Below are 20,420 nucleotides of genomic sequence, written 5' to 3' on the forward strand. Positions count from 1 at the left end.
AGGTTAGGGTAAAGTGTGTAAAAAACGAAAAGGTTAAGAACTGCTGCTACAATTTTTCCATTAAATAATTATGAGGGAGACAAAAAGTAGCCCCCAAAGTTTAAACTATAAAATGGATATGGTTCAGACCCCAGTATAGTTTAGTAGGTTAATATGAAGTTTCTACGTTTTAGCGTATGACAGCCGTGACAACCGATAGAAATCTAGAAGATTGTGAGTTGTGTTAGATTCCAAATCCCGAAAGCTTCCACGGCCAATCTTTCTATAAGAAGGTATAATTTGGTGGGAACAATCTGGGTTGTTGATTTGAATTTTTTAATTTTGTTGGTCTCAAAATCATAAATCATATAACAAAATGTTTGTAAGAAAGTAAAAATTGCAAAAAATGGAAGAACGCACAAATTTTTTCTCTTCTAGGGTCCGAATGTTCAATCAAAGGCCTACTTACCATGTTGAGCATCTACGAAGTAGATTTTGCTCGAATCTACTAGAATCATCAAGAATAGTACAAATCAAATGTAAAAATAAATAAGAGATTTCTTCACAGAGTTTTATCTTGCATCTCTAGAATTAGTAATACTATGACAATCTTCTTAAATCTTTCTTTTGACTTTAACATGGCATTGAGATCCCACTAAGGATTTCACAGAGATAACAACACAAAGAAGAAAATGAATAAAAATAGAAAGAAACCAAAAAGTCCTAGAATCTCACAATCGACCTAAGAAAAAGATGATTAGAGAGCTTATATAGTATCACTAAAATATCAGATCCAGTGGTCATAGCATGACCATGTGTAAGGCCAAGATCAACCAACTCAAGAGGCAAACTCGCATTTTAGAAAAAAGAGTTTTATCAGTTACTGGATCAGACCCGATAGCACAATAATGGTGCATCTTAGCAAGCCCAAAAAATATAATAGGAAATAATCCATTTAATTAGTATAGTGAGGCAGTCCAATAAGCTAACAATCTCCACTGAACTATTCTAGATTCAATTTTAGAGATTGTTCACTTGAAAGTTTAAAATGATTTGTAATATGCAGAGTAACAGGATTGCGTTTAGTCATAGAAAATTTTTCAAGTAATTTGTTTACATAAGAGCTTTGATTAATGCACAAAACACAATTATTTCTCTCTCTTTTTATTTCCATTCTTGAAATTCTTTTAGCTTGTCCTAGATTTTTCATTTCAAATTCAGTTTTTAGTTTTGATTTAACGGAATCAATTTCAAATCTATCATGGCAAGCAAGAAGCATATCATCAACATATAATAATAGGTAGATAGAATCAGATCCACATGTTTCTAGCCATAAAGAGACTTCTTTAGCAAACATACCTTTTCTGATTTAGAACTCAGTTCAAATCCCTTTGGTTGATTCAGATAAATGGTTTTTTTTTCATAGATCACCATTTAGAAATGCAATCTTAAGATCAAGCTAGTCTAATTCCCGGTCAAAATGAGTTGTAAGGGCAAGAATATTTTGATTGAGGTATAGTTAGCAACGGGTGAAAGATCTCATTGTAATCAATACCTTCTATTTGTGTAAAAATTTTGGCCATGAGTCTGGCCTTATATCTTTTACCTCAAAATTAGGTTTGGCCGCTTTAACTTTGTAAACCCATTTGTATTAAAAAAATCTTTTGATTTTTAGGCTTATCAACCAGAATCCTTATCTTATTCTTCATTAAGGAATCCATTTATTCCTTCATGGATTCCATCCTTTAGATTCTTTGCAGTTGATAGCTTCTTCAAAGGTCATTGGTTCAAAGTTAACAAATTCTAATTTAGAGTAGGTCACAAATTCATCAGTGTCAATTCTGCTAAAAGGAAACCTATCTCTTCTATCTCTGGTTAACTGATAATTATCAAGAGTAGTAATCTGAGATTCATTTTCATTTTCAGATTTATCTTGAGACCGATTCATTTCCAATTGAGTGGTCATCACCTTAATGAAGTCATTAAATTCAATAAGGTCATTTCCTTAATTTTCTAGGACATTTTCTTTAACAAAAAACATATTGATTTGATTTATGATATAAGGAGCTTTTGCAAAGAAACCGACTTTCATTAAAAAATGACTTTTCTGTTGATGATAACTTTGAACCCATTTTTGCTTCTTACCTAAAGTCTTTAACCCTTAGTTTCTTCTCCATAACCCAGAACAACACATTTTTTAGATATAAGTTCAAGTTTGTCGTCATCTTGATGAAAGTAGGCAGTACAATAAAAAACCTTAAGTTTAGACTTTCAGACCATAGAGTTGCTGGGACTTGAGAATAAAAAGAACTTCAAGAAATTATATTAATTAGATAAGTGATAGTTTTTAGAGCTTATTCTCAGTAAAGTTTTGGAAGACTGGAACTTAATAACATATATCTCACATTTTTTAGTAGGGTTCTATTTATTCTTTCGGCAATACCATTTTGTGGAAGAGTGTATGTTAATGTTCTATGCCTCAAAATTACAAATTCTTTACAAAAAGAGTCAAATTCAAAATTACAAATTTCAAACCATTATCTATTCTAAGTCCTTTGGCTTTCTTATTAGCTTGATTTTCAATCATTAAATTTCATTGTTTAAAGTTTTAAAAAGTGTCACATTTAGATTTTAAAAGAAAGATCCAATTTTTCTTGAAAAATCATTTACTATAAGTAGGTAGAATCTAAATCAACTTAATGTATATACTGATACTAGACACCACAGGTCAGCATGTAAATATTCAAGTATTGAAGTGAATTTCTGGTTCTAGTTTTAAAAGGTAATTTTTTTTTTTAAATGACACAATCTTCAAAAAACTTAAATTTTTCAATGTTATCTTTTTCCAAAACATCCTAGTATTTAAAATCATCAATCCCTTTCCATTGATATGGTTAAGTCTCTTGTCCCTAGCTAAGGTTTTATCACCATGAGATTTCACAACTAGAGAGCTGTTTCCAACTAATGGTTTAACTTGTGTAAATTCCATTGGCTTTAGAAGAAGAAATTATTTCTTTGTAACAACATAGTTCTCATCTTTTGGCACCAGAAAATAAAGTCTTCAGTATCTCTCTAGAACTCAACCTTATTTGTGTGCAGTTCTCATATTAACAAATAAAATCACAAAATCAAGTTTATACAACACATTGAATATAACAAATCCATGCAATATGAGAGAGTTATAGAATATGCAAATTTCAGAATGGGGTAGAATATTACATATATATCTCCTTATCATGTAATTTACACAAACTATAAAGTAGGTTATACAATTCAAGTATAAAGAATTATATAACTAGAAGAATGGTCAAATCAGGCAAAAATTATCAACTTGGTTTGGCAAATCTGACAAGTTTAAGGAGTGGCGATCCTTTAATCCACTACTCCTTCAAATTACTAGATCCTCATATGAGATCTTGGACAAAGATAAGCAGTGGTAAATCACTTATCTTAATAACCAAGTCAAATTGAATAAGGAACAGTTTAATAGTCGACTAAAAATAAGGGAGTGTGGAAGATTATTTCAGAGTTGAAGCCTCAATGTTTCAAAAAGTAGAGAATACGAAAAGAATATTAGAACCAGTTTAGAAATCCAAACCTAAGCCAAAGAGCCACAACAACTTAGTGTAACTCAACAGTAAGTTAAGAAAACCAGCAAAAATCACAATAAGTTAACTCAACTTACAAGTACTCAGAACAAGTTCACAACACCACCTCAACTCAGTAGTGAGTACAGAGTCAGATCGCCACAATTTCCCAAAAAACACAAGATTTTTCAAGATCAAAGGTAAGTCAAAGAGTTTTTCATCAAAACCATCAACGATTCAAAAGATTTAAAGATCAAACACCAAGTATACCAAAATCTTTAAAGAGATCCAATAAAAAACTAGATTGAAGTTCGTGATAAAACTCTTCAGAAAATAAAATCATTTTCAAAAAAATTTCGAAGATTTTTTAGGTCTATACAAAAAACAAACCCTAAACCTAATCCTCTAAAAGAAAGCTCCAATACACTTGTTGATCTTAGAATCATAAATTGTATAACAAAAAAAATGGAAGAACATACGAATTTTCACTCCTTGGGGCCCAAATGTTCAACTAGGCCTACCTAGCACGTTGAGCATCTAACAAGAGATATTGCTCAAATACACTAAAATTATCAAAAATAGTACATATCAAATGTATAAAGATTTTCCCATAGAGTTTTCTCTCGCCCATCTAAAAACAATAACACTACAAACAATTTTCTTAAAAATCTCTTTTGTATACAAAATACACTATTGAAATATCACTAAGGATTTCACAGAGATTACAACACAAAGAAAAAGACGAAACTATTGTTCAAAGAAAAAGAAACCAGAAAACCCTAGAATTTCATAGCCAACCGAAGAAATGGACGGTTGGAAAGCTTATATAGTATTACTAAAATATCAAATCCAACAGTTACAGTATCACTACTTATAAGGCTAAGTTCAGCCAACTCAAGAGGTAAAGTCGCATTTTAGAAAATTCATTTTATTAGTTAATGGATCAGACTCGGTAGCACAGTAATTGTCCATATCAAAAAGCCTAAAAAATAAAATATTAATCAGAATATTGAGGTCGTCCAATAAGCTAACAAATTCCCTTAGATATGACCAGTTTATCCTCCTTAGCTTTCACAGAGGGTCTCCATCATTTCTCTTCATTATCCGCGAGGTATTTTTTCATTTTTTTCCAACATAACTTCCTTTCTAGGGAATTCCAATCGATTTTAGGTTGCTTTATGAGTTTTTTGAGGTATTCTTTTCTTTTTATTCTTTCTCTATTATTTATGTTTCTTCCTTCCTATCTATTTTTTTCCTCACATGAAGTCTAAAGTGGAAGAGTTACAAGATGTTAGGCGTGAAAGCTCCAATAACACACGTTGATTTCAAATCGAATTATAAAGATCGAGATTTATTGATAATATTGAAGTATACTAGATCACACTACGAAAATACAAGATTGAATTTGTAAAGAAAGTACACAAAGGGTAAATGCAGAGGAACGATGTTTATTAATTTAACAATATGGAGAATATAAGACAGATTTGCAATACTGCTTCTATGTTACTTTCTACAAACTGACCAGATGAGCCTCATATTTATAGGCCAGCCCTAGAAGAGTCCTAAAAGACAAGAAAATATATCACAATTAGGAGACTCAATTTCAATTGGATTTTGTTTCCTTATTCAACTTAGTTTTCTTAAACTCTAGGTTAATATTCTCCTAGTCCAAGTCGAATACACCTTTTCAAAAGACTCCAATTTGAGTCATACTCATAATAATCTCCACCTTGACTCAAATTTCGGTGCTACGAATGAAACTCCTAGATTTCAAATTCATCTGTATTGAAATTAATTGGTCGAATCTCCTCGACACAGTAACCACTCCATATAAACCAAACACTCGTCCACAACTGACACCTGAACCCAATCCCCAGGATTCCCAATTCCACCAAGGAATTAATGTTGATCACGCAGTGCCGAAGCACACCCTGTAGTAAGAACTAAACCAAATGCTTGATCAAAAAGCCCCTTGCTGGAACTGTCTCCTTGCTGGAACTGTCTCCTTCAACGTCCATAGAAGCATCCTAGGCATTGCTGACGCCACAGTACCTACACTAGATGAGTCCTACCCCAACAACTGGATATAGTGTACTCGCTGAAATTGGTAACAAAGGGGAATCACCAACGCTCTTCCTAACAATGTTTTGAATCGACTCAAAGCCCAACACAAGAGATCCTGTACCCAACTAAACTTCCACCACGGTACTAAACTTGACCAAATGTCTCTTCTTAATTAGTTCTGCCCTTCTCTGCAAAATGTAGAACTAGGTTCTTTTCCGTCCCTCCAGTACAACTCGGACTCCCTTTCGGACCTTCAAGACTCCACCTCTTCCAAAGAATTTATACCCTTTTGCATCCAGGATACTTAGTGAAATGAGATTCCTTTTCAGGTCAAGACCATGTCGAACCTGATCAATTGTTCTAAATATTCCATCCCGCAGCCTCAATCTGACTCGACTGATCCCAACAATATGACAAGATTGGTTGTTTTCCATTACAACTCCACCTTGCTGAACAGCTTCATATGTCTGAATTAAATTCATATCGGAACACATATGGTACGAACATGCTGAATTAAGAATCCACTCCTCGTCAGGCCTAGATTCCACATCAGATACCACGATCAACATCACCTTTTCACCATCTGAACAATTCTCAACTACATTGGTTTCATCTGAATTCAAAGGTTGCACCACATGATTTATAGCTAAATCACCTTTATCCTGCAACATATCTCAATCCTTCCGAATATGTCTCTTCCTTTTGTAGTAGTAACAGGTCACATTGCTAAATATAACTCTCGATCCACCTCTTCATCGACCACCTTGAGATACAAGACCTTCCCCATCCTTTGATGTAGCTCCAACCAAATGCTTCATTTTCTCCTTTAAGTGCAAAACATCATAGACATCTTCTATAGTCAATATATCTCGACTATACAAGATAGTATCCCGAAACGATGCATATGACTCAAGCAGCGAACACAACAGGATCAAGGCAATATCCTCTTCATCATACTTAACCTCCAACATCTCCAGATCTGCAACTATTTCTTTGAACACGACAATGTGATCTTCCAGCAATCCTCATTCTGCCATGCGATGGGAATATAGCTTCTGCTTAAGAGCAAGTTTACTAGTAAGACTTTAGTTCATACATAACTGCTCTAGTCTCAACCATAAAGTAGCGATCGTCTTCTCCTTCAAGACATCCTGCAGAATATTATTGGATAAATGAAGATGAATCAACGACACAGCCTTCCGATCCTTCTGTTGTTTCTCCTCCATTGTCCAATCAGCTGGCATCTTCTCAAAACCCAGCAACGCATCATCCAAATCTAACTGTGCCAGTACAGCCCTCATCTTTACTTGCTACAAAGAAAATTTTATATTGCGATCTAGTTGCTGAATATCATACTTGAACCCAGCCATCTCGAAAAAATCTCAACCAATCTACGAAAGGAACCAAGCTTTGATACCACTTGTTGGGTACGAAAGCTCTAATAACACTCGTTGATTCCAAACTGAAATATAAAGAACGATATTTAATGACAATATTAAAGTATACTATATCACACCACGAAAACACAAGATTGAATTTGTAAAGAAAGAACGCAAAGAGTAAAAGCAGATGAACGATGTTTATTAATTCAACAGTATAGAAAATACAAGACTGACTAGTAATACTATTTCTATGTTGCTATCTACAAACTGACCAGAGGAGCCTCGTATTTATATGTCAATCCTAGAAGAGTCCTAAAAGGCAAGAAAATATATTACAATTAGGAGACCCAGTTTCAACAGGATTTTGTTTCCTTATTCAACTTAGTTTCCTTAAACCCTAGGTTAATATTCTCCTAATCCAAGTCGAATACGCCTTTTCAAAAGACTCCTACTTGAGTCACACTCCTAACACATGATAGGTCTTAGACTAATGGCCAATAGGAGTTTGAGGTCCCTTCTTTGGAGGAGATTATTTATCCAAGGGAAAGGAGGTTTTTAGCACGGAACCTATTGCCATTAGAACTCCTTCTAGAGACACAATTGTCCATCCTTTCGGGATAAGGTCAAACCCTGGCTTGAATGGCGAGGAGAGAGGGAATTGTGAGATGAAAAGAGACATTCATGTTGGTCAAGTAGGGAGGGCGGAGCAGCCCGAAGGTGCAATTTACATTGTTGATGCCTTCTCTTGCTCGTGTGAAGAGTAACCATGGCACCATCCCAAATGGTTAAAACTTATGAAGCATGTTTGGAAGAATTAATTGCTGATGTGGTGGTAACTTGACATTTAACTTACCATTTCGAGTGATTTAACTAGCCATATCATTTCTCTGTCATCCACGTAAGCAGATCTACTAACGGATTCCATCCTGTGAGTGATAGAGTGGGATGGAACAAAGTTCAGTGACTAATGTGATGCTTGATGAAGTTCAGTAACTCCAAAACATAGCTACCAAGGCCATATATAAAGGACAGTAGAGTGATGTAGGGCTTGCTTAGTTTCTAGTAACCTAGAATATTTCTTCTTTCCTTTGAAGGACAATCGAGTTGATAAGCCTCCTAAGGGTTGTGTAGTTTTAAACCAAGCAATGGTAGCGGTTACCTTTTACTGCAGTAGTTAGGAGATTTCTAATGTCCATATGAATAGACCCAACTAAGCTCTGTCTCAATGGCTAGAGGACTTTTTCTAGGTCTCTTCTTTGTTGTGATGGATTAGGTTTCCCCGATCTGATTGTCAGCTCCCTCTACTTGTTTAAAGAAGATGGTAAGGATTCAAGTTAGAAATATAACAGTCATGTTGTATACTGTTGCTCTAATAGGATTATGATAAATCCATTTTTACCGTATTCTTTCGGAATAACAAGTTTCTTCGGTAGAGCTAAGTAATGGTTGAAATGAAATGTCGTATTAGATTAAGTGGATGAATTTAGAGTCAGTAATATTTGTTAGTTTCCAATAGTATCCTTTTGCTGAATTAAAGGTGATCTATATCTGTGTACATTTCAATTCTATCTTTGTACCATCCAATTATCTGTAGACAAGATATTGATAGAATTCTCTTCTTTCTCTGCACAATGTGGCATTTTTTGACGTTTCATTGAAATAGGACATTGTGTTAACCTGTTGAATAGAATCTGAACCTAAATATACGATAGAATTTGGTTGGTGGTGGATATTGATGCAAATCCGTGGAGAGAAGACCATAAAGCAATAGATAGCACGAAAGAAATAAGATTAAAAAATACAAACCAGATTTTCTCACGAGTTCTTTCAGGGATTGAATTATCCATATTCGCTTGTGACGTGATTCGTTGGGACGATCAGATAACCGCATATCAAATGTATAGTGGACTATAAATGATCTGACAGGGATATACTATTGTCCATTAAGAAAAAAAGTGGCAGGATGTTAGTTGACAATGGACAAAATATTTGAACAATGAAGAAATTTCTTGAAATGGACAAATTGTTTCCTTGGTACAGTGCAGAAATTGTTTGAAGTGGAAAGAGAGCTAGAGAGAGAGTAGTAAGAGAAAAAAGGACTATGAATGATTAATTGAAGAGACAACATTCATATTCGTCCCCTTGTCTTAACTATAATAAGTGTTTTATCTTGAAAAAATGTGCCCAGACCATGTATAGACTTTGGAGACAAGATATTATCAATCAATTACCGAACATTCTTGGGTTTGAATAGCTCTACTCAAGTCAAGAACTACAAAGTACCTTCCAATTATTAAAGCTGAAATTGTACAAAGGCCTCATTGTTTGCCTGAGTTGACTAGATTTCATGTGATTCTCTATTAAAGTTGACATAAGATTTTTTAATAATAGATCATACCAGAACTCAAAAAGGAAATATAACATAAAGGAAAAAGGTTGCAGATCATTTGTCAGGTAGTAATCCAATCATATGCTTCTTTTGGCAAAAGTTCATATAAGTTTAAGCACTCAAATTTTTTTTTTTCCTTTGTGCAACTTCGAAGTTTTTCTTTTGCTATTAGATGTTCAGTCGAAGGCTGCTAATCCACTCTAATTTTATGAGAATTTAAATTCCAAAAATATTATTTTATTGAGAGGAAATTTTATACAATACGACACTCTGACACTTTCACTCACACTTATTTAATTATAAGATACTACTATCACAATAAATTTCTAAACCACCTCCTCTCTGCTCCACTCTTTCTCTCTCTTCTACTCTCAGCTCACTCTATCTCTCTGTTCACTCTCTTTCTCTTCACACTCATAACTTTTTCTCCTCATGCACACATACATTCAGCTAACACAGATATATAGGCAAAATATGGTGGTGGAGTTTACTGTCTACATTTTTTTTTGTAGAATTCTTCCGTTGGCTTCACAATTCTACTCTCTAGATTTTTCATGAATGGTGGTGGTCTTCATTTTCAACAAGTAATGAGTCTCCAGAATATTCTACATACTTAAATCTAGCAAATTCTAGATGTTGCTCTGGCAAAAAAATTTTCAAGATTGATTAATGAAGGTTGATCTAACAAACCTTGTTTGCGGCAATGAAACTTCTAAATTCGGTTCTCAATACATGTATAATTATTCTTCCTATTCAAGACTCCGAAATTTTACTTGAAGCATCTAACTTTGAAATTTCGCGACAAATGGATTTAACTTTATTAAAGTATTGACTTATCGTTAAATCCTCTAGAGTGATCGAGATAAGCTCGTTCTCCAAAAAGTGCAAACTCGGATAATTTTTCTTCGAGAATAATGAGGCCCAAGTATCCCACGCTTCTTTTGGTATAGTCTTGTCTCTTATATGCTCTAACAATTTTTTTTCGATTGTTGTTTTTATAAAAAACAAAGTCTTACCCGCTTTGATTCTCCACTTTTTCCAAACTCCAGTCTCCTCTTGCGGCATCACATCACTTCCGCCAACTACTTCTCATAGGTCCTACCCTTAGAGATATGACTCCATGCAATTTTGTCCTGTGGTGTAATTATGATTATTGAGCTTCTTTACTTTGCCTACAATGACTTGATTTACCTTCTCATAACTATGCAAGCTTTATGAAAGCTTCAAAAAGCCCTTTTGAGCACGAACTCGAGAAGCTCAAAAATCCTTCTCGGACTGTCTTGCTTTGATACCAAATTAATGAATTTAAATCCCAAAAATATTATTTTATTGAAAGGAAATTTTATACAATATGACACTTTTACTCACACTTATTTAATTATAGAATACTACTATCACAATAAATTTCTAAACCCACTTCCTCTCTACAACACTCTTTCTCTCTCTTCTACTCTCTGCTCACTCTATCTCGCTGTTCACTCTCTTTCTCTTCACACTCATAAATTTCTCTCCTCATGCACACACACACATTCAGCCAACACATATATATAGGAAAAATATGTTGGTGGAATTTATTGCCTACATTATTCTTGAGAATTTTTCCATTGGCTTCACAATTCTATTCTCTAGATTTTTCACGAATGGTGGTGGTCTTCATTTCCAGTAAATAATGAGTCTCTAGGATATTCTACATGCTTAAGTCTAGTAAATTCTAGATATTTAAAGTTGGTGATGATTTCTTCAATTTGCAATCTATTATCCACCATCTGTATATAGGTAACATGAATATTTTTAAATAACTTAAGCCAACTCACATAGTATAGGACGTTTAAGTAAAAAGCGAGAGAGTACATTTGGAACATGGTAATAGCATGTTTGGTAGAAACGATTGAATATCTATTAATAGTTTCTATCTTCTGAAATGATTTTACTAATTTACTAAGTTGTAATCTCAACAAAATGTAATAGGTGTGGTTTCTTATTCTTGCCTGACTTCTATGTACTATGCTTCTTGCTTGTATTGGTTGTCTAACAGATTATTGAAGTTAGTAATAAGACCAACAAGTCATCTACACGTGTTTGACAAAAAATTGCTCATTCCAGAATTAAAAGAAATGATAAAGTTAAATTTATTGAAATAAGATTCAATTTGGTATTGTGGTTATTGTTGAGACCAATTGACCAATAATGCAAGAATTGAGATTTAATGAATTCCACTTGTTGTAATTGAAGTATTGAACAATATCACAAATAATCCAAGAACAAGATTAAAGTAAGTAAAAGAAGAACTGGCGGAAGGAACGATGTTATTTTATTCAATCAATGAAATGAGAGAATTACAGTAATAATGGCTTAAACAATACCGAAAGAGGAGCTCTGTATTTATAGTATAAAATCTAGTCCTAAAAGAGTCTCCAAAAAAGGTAAGAAATCTAATGCAATTTAGACTCCTATTTGAGTCACACTTCTAACAATCTCCACCTTGACTCAAATTCCGGTGCAACGAACGAAACTCCAAAATTTCTCCACCTTGAGAAATAATCCGTCTACATCAGAATGAACTGACCAATCTCCTCAACGCAATAACCAAACTCTCCACGATAACACGTTTCCCCTCCTGACGTCCACAAGCAACACTCGAACCCAAACCGGTTCCCAAAATTCCTCTTGGAATTAACAATCACTGGACAGAGTCGAAGCACACCCTATAGCAGAAACCACACCAAATGCACAATCAGAAAGTCCCTTGCCAATATTGTCACCGTCAATGATTTCTAAAGCATTACAGACATCTCCAAAACTGTACCTACGTTCCATGAGTCCATTGGCATTACAAGGACACAGTGAACTCGCTAAAATTGGTGGCAAAGCGGAATCACCAACACTCCCTTGAACAAAGTTCTTAACTAACCCAGAACCAAACCCGAGAGGTACTGTACCAAATTGAATGTCCACCACGGTACTGAATTTGTCCAAATGTCTCTGAACTGGTCCTGCGCTCCCCTGCAAGATGTACAAAAGGGATTTTCTCTGTCCCTCCAGTACAACTTGGACACCCCTTCGAACCATCAAGACTCCACCTCCACCAGAAAATTTGTACCCTTTTTCATCCAAGGTACTCAATGATATGAGATTCTTTGTCAAGTCTGGAACATGGCGAACCTGATCAAGTGTCCTCGTTGTTCCATCCTGTAGCCTCAATCTGACCCGACCGATTTTTGCAACTCGACAAGATTGGTTGTTTCCCATGACAACTCCACCTTGCTTCACCATCTCATATGTTTGAAACAAAGCCCTATTGGGACACATATAACACGAACAAGCAGAATCCAGAATCCACTCCTCAGGTTTGGATTTCCCGTCAGATACAGCCAACATCACATCTCCATCATCACAAAAATTTTCAGCAATATTAGTTTCGTTCGAATTACCTAATTGCCCCGCATGATTTGCATGTAAATCACCTTTACCTTGCAACTTGTCGCAATCTTTCTTGATCTGTCCTTTCTTCTTGCAGTAATAACAATACACATTGATGTACTTCACCTTTGATCTATCCCTTCTTCGATCACCATGAGTAACAAGAGCATCCCCACTTTTAGATGCAGGATCTCCAACCAACTCCATCTTCTCTTTTGAGAACAGGGCGTCGTATACCTCCTCAATGGATAACGTGTCATGACTATACAAAATAGTATCACGAAATGACGAAAAAGAATTGGGTAGCGAACACAACAGGACCAAGGCTAGATCCTCTTCATCATATTTTACCTCCAACGTCTCCAAATCTGCAATGATCTCCTTGAGCACAGCAAAGTGGTCCTGCAGTGACCCTCCTTCCACCATGCGACGAGAATACAACCTCTGCTTTAGAGTCAGTTTGCTCGTCAAACTTTTTGTTATGCACAACTGCTCCAGCTTGAGCCACAAAGCAGTCGCTGTCTTCTCCTTCAAAACATCTTGCAGCAAATTGTTGGATAAATGAAGTTAGATTTGCGCTAAAGCCTTCCGATCCTTCCATTGTTTCTCCTCCATAGACAAGCTTGCTCGCAACCTATCAAAACCCAGCAAAGCATCATCAAGATCCATCTGCGTCAACACAGCTCTCACCTTTACTTGTCACAGTGAAAATCTTGTATTGCGATCCAATAGAGGAATTTCATACTTCAACGAATTCATCTCTAAAAAATCTCAATCAAATCAGGAAGAACTTGCAACCCGCAATATCTAAAATTGAAAACTACCGAACGTGCAAGGGGCAAAATAGTCTAGAACCACAATTTTGTCCAAAATTGAAATTGGACACCACCACAAGGTCTGTCTCGTCGTCCGGATAAAACTGCCTGAAGACACCGACGCCGAAAACCGCCGCACGCACCACCACTCTCCTCGTCGGAGTTCCACCGCCAGCGACTGGCCGGAAAACGCGCCGACGGCCTGTGACCCTTTCTGAACTGTTTCTGCCTGCTGAGTCCACTGGTGGTGTTCGTTTCTCCAAATTCCTTTTTGGTTTGACCAGAAAATGCAAAAAAGATCCGGTAGAAAATCGAAAAATTAGACAGATTCATTTTCTGATTTTCTGGTTTCAGACGATTTTCCGATCAATTTCAGGCCAAAAATCCACCAACAACCCCGCTCTGATACCACTTGTTGAGACCGATTGACCAATAATGCAGGAATTGAGATTTAATGAATTCCGCTTGTTGTAATTGGAGTATTGAACAATATCACAAATAATCCAAGAACAAGATTAAAGTAAGTAAATTAAGAACTGGCAGAAGGAATGATGTTATTTTATTCAATCAATGAAAGGAGAGAATTACAGCAATAATGGCTTAAACAATACTGAAAGAGGAGCCCTGTATTTATAGTATAAAATCTAGCCCTAAAAGAGTTCCAAAAAAAGGTAAGAAATCTAATACAATTTAGACTCCTAATTTTGAGTAACACTTCTAACAGTTATCACATATACTTCTTATCGTGATAATGAAAAAATACATCATCGAAAATGGTCATGTCTTCATGCTTACAATAATGATATGCATCACTCCTTTCCATTAATCCAGTGTTCTGATGAAAAAAGTTTCTGGAATCACATTTTATCATGATTATCACTGATATTTTTTATTTTTTATTATTTTATTATTTTTATTATTTTTATTATTTTTGACGTTCCTAAAATCCTTTCTTGCAGCTGGTACACTTATTTGCAAACCAAACCATTCTTCACGGGTATATTTTAGTTTCTGAGGGACAAATATTTGAGCTGGAATTCTTCTCCCCTGGTAATTTCAATAACAGGTTCTTATGCATATGGTACACACTAAATAATTATATGTACTGCCATGTTTCTTCAATTTAGGTTATGTGGCATCAGAATTTGTGAAGAAATTTTGCTAATCCCATTCTGAAACTAGCATGTGTGTGTTCACAACACGAGAATATCTGCACATTATGCCTTTAGTATGTACAAGTTATTTATGGCATTGTTCTATTATTGAAATTTTAATTTAGAAATATCTGCATAAATATAGTGAAATTTAAAACAATCTTGTAGAACATTTGGTTTGCTTTTTCCTGTGATATTTATTATGCATAAATTCTTTGTGCTGTAATACATATTCAACTACAAATACAACTTGTCACATAGATGAATATCCGTTGTAGTAAAATAGTTTGTAACGATTTCATATATTTTAAAATAAAATCCACAACATATATAAAGATAAAATAAATTAGACAACAATTGTACATCGTTGAAGCGACTAACTCTTTTTATTGCGAAATAAACTTTTTTGATATGTTGGAAGATAAAATGCCAGATATATGTAAAAAAGTCACAAAATAAATTAAGCAAAAATGTACAAAATGATGACGCGACATATATATATATATATATATATCTTTAAATTAGCATTTACAACAAATATTTTTCTCATAAAATCTTTTTTGGAATAATTGTTGCTATATATTGACCTATCTCCCTTTTAATTTTTCGCGACAAATACGTGTTACGATGACATTATGGTGACAAATACATGTAACATAAAAATTTATGTCGCAAATTATATTTACAATAAAATCTCTGTTAATGCAATAACGTTTTTTTTGTCACGATTTCGCTATTTTTTATTGCCGGTTAAGCTCTAACACAGAAGAGTGAGGTAAATTGTTCTTTCCACAAAAAATAATTCGTAAATGTAAGCCGAATAGGAAGCTGTGAAGCTGAATTAATCTGAAAAAGAGAATTGGATGGAGGATGCACGACTTGAGGAACAGTTATAGCACTAGTTTTCATAGCAGTGATCGATGAGAATCTCGGAAATTTGTGGTGATCAAAAGTGCGAAAAAAATCGACAATGAGAAGTGAAAAAAAATAGGGCGAACTGTTGAGAGTTTAAAAGAGCTGTGATACTATATAAAAATATATAATATAACACAAAAACAAATATTATAAGAAAAAATTGTATTTTAAATTAACACTTTACCATATATCTACAGCGCAAACATCAATATAAGGTTACAATTTGAAAAACAACGTTATAAAGATGGATTAAGCTAATAATCTATCTCATGGAACATGATTTGGTTGCTAGCTGATTTACATCTTCGGTTGGTTTGTCTTTATGCTTAACACCTGAGTAATCTAGATCCAGGACAGTTCGGCATGACTAGCTCAAGTGAACCATTTCAGGAAAGCAAAAAAATAATAATAATAATATAAATAAAGTGATCGTCTAATGAAAGACTATAATAATAAGATATTGTCTTTAACCTATGCTTTCGGACACAGCCCAATCCACTTGCTCATGTTACTTCCCTACTTACTCTTGCGAAGCTTATAAAGAGGCACATGTAAATTTTATTAGTTATCCTCTATTTAATGTAATATACCTAACGCGTCATAAAGTCGTACAAGATTATATTGATATCCTCGTCTACTTTCTCACTTAATAGTTAACCATGTAGAGCATGTTTCATCATGCTTAAAGTTTACTTTTACATTTTCTGCCAAACAAAACTTTATTTTTTTTAAAATAGGACAAAATCTAACTTTCATCAATTGTAAAGTTATTTATTTTGCAACTTCAATTATTACTTCCTAACCTGCACATGCGCCAGCTCTTGGCCTCCCTCAACTATAATTTTGCTCTGATTAGTGATAGTATTTAGTGTGGAAGGCTGCCAGTAGACAAAGTAGAAGAGTGAATATGACAAACAATTCTTGTGTTGGAGACCTCATCGTGATGTTTTGTACATAAAAAGGGACACGGACACACTCAAATTTTATTAAGTACAATTAAGAGTAAAATTTTGTATCACAATAAAAATAATGGTCAACATATAAGAGTTGAACCAATGTTTTAAAATTAGGATCCAACCAGCCAATATAGATAAATGGTATGATAGACCGGGATGCAAAACCGGTGACCAGCTTGTTTGCAGGAACCAGGTTATCAGAGTTTTTGTCCAAAAAGTTTTTATGCTGAAGTTTGAATCTTAAACCTCAAGGTTAGGGTAAGGCACCACTCTTCTAAGAAGTTTTTCTTTTAACCATTATCTCATTAAAAACCAGATCAACCCAACCGGTTTAGCTGGAAAAATCGGGATCCAGGACCAAAATCGGTCTAACTACACTTATAAACCCTCTAGTTAAAAATTCGCCCCAAAACCATTTAAAATCGGACGGTTTTTGAAAAATCAGTACTTACGTAAATGCATATTTAAAAAAAAAAAAATTAAATGCATATTTTTAGTTTTTGTAAATGTATATGTTTAATTATTTTTTTAAAAGTCAACGGTTCAATTCCGATTTGACCTTTCGACCCTAACTCTTTCTCTTTTCCAGGTCGATAATTAGATCGATTTTTAAAACATTGATAGCTATCAAAGAAAAACCCTTTTTTCATTTATTTATTTTTTGCTTCAATCACATTTATAATAAAAAATTATTTTCGAACAAATACAAAAAAATTAAACAACTATTTATTTTTATTTTTTTTTAGGACCCTGGGTGTCCGGACTAATTTACGTGCATCTCGACTAATATCACGGGACCTTGAAGTTTACAGTCGGGTACTCACCTCAGTAGCTCTGAAGGGACTCGAACTGTTGATCATTAGGAAGTAAACCCAAAGTCTAACCATTGAGCTACGGGTTTAAATAACTACTTATAAATTATTAAAATGTCAAATAACTATTTTAACTATGAGTTTAAACTTAAATATTTTCTCATTATCATATTAATATTTTACTAGGACTTTTTATCGAATGATTACCCACCAATTAAACCAATGACACTACCAGTTGAATTAGTGACTTTTTGACCTTGTGTCTTGACTAGTTCATAGGTCACGTCAAGTTTCAAAACTATGGGTTGAAGGCACTCATCTTAATCAAGTCGACCTTTTTAAATGGAACTCCAAAAGCACAATCTATTAAGCCAACAATAGGATTACAAGATGGATATTACGAAACTAATCATCATTTTGCATAGGCATTAAAGTAAAAATGTTACATTAATAAGATTTTAAGAATTTAGATTACTCTTCTCAACAAGCTTGATATTTGAAGAAATGTAACACGAGAACTCATAAATTTTTTTTCACAATAATCTCTAATACACGAACCATACTCACAAGCCAAACATGTGTACCTAATTCGTGATCCATACCAGATCCATACCAGTCACTACTCCTATAAATTCTGAAATCTACTTACAGCTGGGTGCTGAGGGAGACTGAAAACTAGTAAATGCTGAAACATTTACTTCCATGCAAGAAACTGCACTCTTTACTGGTTTCTACCATGTGAAAAACAAAATTTACAGATGCCGTTTTCAAGAACATGAATGTTTTTCATCTTCATTCATTTATTCGCATCTTCAAATGATACATAATAACTGATAGTATCACATCAAATTTTGAGGAAAATTAAATAAATTATACTTCTTTATATTATAGAAGTAAATTTTATGAGTAAATGCATGCAGAATTTTTTCAGAAATCCAAGGCTAAAATTACCAGAAAAAGACAAATAAATTCCTCTAGAGCTTCACAATTTCTGGGATGTGCACTGGATACATATCAATGCAGTCTTGCCAAGGTCCATCAGTTGGTGTTTTAAGTGTCCTGTTACATTTCCATACAGCACTGTTACATTTGAATCCACTTCCAACAGCTATTAGCCAAACTCTGTCCCCTTTCTTCATCCACACTTTGGCCTCAATGTAACTCATTTCGTACCATAACGAAGACGATGATGTGTTCCCGAACCTATGCAATGTCATTCTTGAGGCCTCATCATGTTCAGAAGATAGTTGGAGGTTTTTCTGAAGTTAATCAATCACGGTTCGACCTCCGGCATGGATACAAAAGTGTTCGAAGGCTTGTTTGAAGTCAGGAATGTAAGGTTTCCATTTAGGGTTAAAGATTTTTTGACCAATTAGAGTGAAGAGAAAGAGCAGTTGTTCTGATGCAGGAAGGACTAAAGGGCCTATCGTGGTTATAGTGGATTTCAAAGCTTCACCAGCTATAGCCATAAGGTCTTTTGACAAACTAATCCCAACTTCTCCCTGTGAATCTTCTTGTTCATGCACACATTTATAGGCCTTGTCATCAGAACCCTTGTGGGATCTAACCACATGGACTAATCGGTACTTAGCACGATGTTTATCACGATTCTTGTTCGATAAAAGGATTGCAGCACCCCCCATTCGAAACAAACGATTTGGAAGAAGCATTGCCCTTTCTGAACCTTGATAGTAATTAGGAGTAATGATTTCAGTACTAACAACAAGTGCATATGCATTTGGATGTGCCTGCAGAAGATCTCTAGCCAAATCCATTGATATTAATCCCGCACTACACCCCATTCCCGAAAGATTGTAACTCTCTATGTTACTTCTGAGTTTGTACTTATTCACAACCATGGCTGAAAGGGATGGTGTGGGAGAAAAAAAGGCAAACAGGTTTCTTCTCCAAGGCCTGATCTTTCAAGAATTCGCATTTGAAAATCGACGCTTTTGGGATTATCCTTTAGGATTAGTCTAGAGTGCTCCATGAATTTAGCGAAGGGCACACGCCATGCTACAGGTGGCTTGTAACAGGCGTAATCAACTAGATAGATCGACCAAGGCTTTGACATGAAATATAGAGTGCAAATGAAGATGATCAAGAATGAAGAGCCCAAGATTTGCACAAGGTTAATATCAACTGATCTCCAAATTTTGAGCATTTCTTCGGGGCCTAATCAGAGAATTCCAACAAAAATTCCCACCATGATTGGAAACAACAAGAAGGTTAGAATGTGATTAACAAGGTATTGGTACCCAATTTTCAAATACTTGAGTTTGACAGAACTAGAGAAATTTGGCAACACTTGTGGCATTTTTAGAGAGAAAATAGGGATGATTTTGGGGGGAGAGAGAGGAGGAGGAGTTGGTGTTGTGGAGATGAGAGGAGGGAGATGGTGGCGATGGATAATTTAAGGGCTGAAAATTTATGAGTTAATGAGGGCAATTAAAGATAATGAATCAACAATCTTTCTTAGCTGGAGTTTTCTGTTGTATGCTAACCTCAAACTAAAATATTTATTTAACACAGTATTCTTTTTTTCTCAATACTAATAAATACTACGTTTTTGTCTTCAATTTTTGTACTTGCACGTTAGGCGAAGTTGCAAGCTAGGCTAAGTTTAAACGTACGTAAAAGTTGCTTAAAATTAGCTTTTTACTTTCAAGCATATATATATATATGCTTGAAGTGTCGGACGGTTGGCACCAGGGCACCAAAGATAAAGGAGAAAACAGAGTGCGAGCTTCGCAGTGCCACATTCAGGGTGCTGCGGCACCCAACACTGACTGATCCTGGGCGCCACCCCCAATCAGACACAGCGCTGCGGCACAGCATCCCAGGCGCCGTAAACATATCCATTAGAGCACAATTTTGGCCCGTTAACTCCAGAGAAAATCCTATTCTCTACACATGGTAGGGGACCTATAAATATGAAAATTCTCGC

At 34.9% G+C, this 20,420-nt stretch overlaps 1 pseudogene; it reads right to left on the bottom strand.

The window, feature by feature from the left end:
* Positions 1 to 18,447: 18,447 nt before the first annotated feature.
* LOC111384051 lies at positions 18,448 to 19,809 on the bottom strand (annotated as a pseudogene).
* Positions 19,810 to 20,420: the final 611 nt, after the last annotated feature.

Source organism: Olea europaea, unplaced genomic scaffold (assembly GCF_002742605.1).
Source record: "Olea europaea var. sylvestris unplaced genomic scaffold, O_europaea_v1 scaffold2826, whole genome shotgun sequence".
Taxonomy (NCBI): Eukaryota; Viridiplantae; Streptophyta; class Magnoliopsida; order Lamiales; family Oleaceae; genus Olea; species Olea europaea.